Source organism: Penaeus monodon, chromosome 25 (genome assembly GCF_015228065.2).
Source record: "Penaeus monodon isolate SGIC_2016 chromosome 25, NSTDA_Pmon_1, whole genome shotgun sequence".
Classification (NCBI taxonomy): domain Eukaryota; kingdom Metazoa; phylum Arthropoda; class Malacostraca; order Decapoda; family Penaeidae; genus Penaeus; species Penaeus monodon.
Window position 1 is genome coordinate 19410724 of NC_051410.1, and position 1017 is coordinate 19411740.

The following is a 1017-nucleotide window of genomic DNA, read 5'->3' on the forward strand; positions in this document are numbered from 1 at the left end:
CCACAAATACCCCATTCCTCCTTAATTGCCATCGAAAACGCCATAAAACACACCCATATGGAAGAACCTGCCTTGAACCTCCCCTCCCTCTTACCTCCCCCTCTCACCTCCTAGCCATTCGCCTTCAGCTCCTCTCCCCTCCCCTCTTTCCCCCTCCTCACCCCAACCCTCCTCTTCCCCCGTACCTTTTATCTACCTCGCTCCCATCGTCCGTTCTACCCTTGGCCCTCTTCTTTATCCCCCTCTATCTCCCTTTCCCCTTTCCATCTCCCCTTCTCTCTCCGTCTCCTCCCCCTACCTCTCCCTTTCTCCCCTCCCCCACCCCATATTCTCCCTCCCGCCCTCTCTACCCCCCTCCCTCCCTCCCTCTTCTCCCTCCCTCGCCACCTCCCTCCCACTCGCCCAGCAACACATAAACCCATCATCCTTATAGAGTGGAATCTGTGAGACGCAAACACCTCGTAATGTGGCCGGTCCCTTTATCCGGCGTGTGTAATGAGGGTGGACTCTGACGGGAGGACACCCACTTGGTGCGGCGGCCACGGATAATGGCGGACGCAGGAAGGTACACGAGGCAGGTACGCAGGGCGATACGCGAGCCGGAGATAATGTGCTGCGGAGGGAGGTGCGCGGAACCTGTACGCAGAGTGGTACGCGAATCGGGGGAGGAGGGGGGGAGGGGGTAATGTGATACACAGGAAGGCACGCGGTATAGTCTGTATACTTGTATGGACCTTGGTACGCTGAGCCGGTACGCCCTTTGTTAACCGAGAGATAGTGTGGTACGCACGGATCTACGGACGGTCGAGATCACAGGTTTCTTACTCCGTGGCCAAGACAAAACACGCAGAGTTGGTATGCAGAGAGGGATGCGAGCCTAACACGGAGGGCAGTGCGGCGGTAGCACTGGCGGCGGATGCAAGGCGAGGTGGAAGAGAAGAGGAGGAAGGAGGCTGGGCTGCGATAAGGAGGTGGATCTCTGTGGTTTGCGATAGGAAGGGCAGGTCATGTCGATAA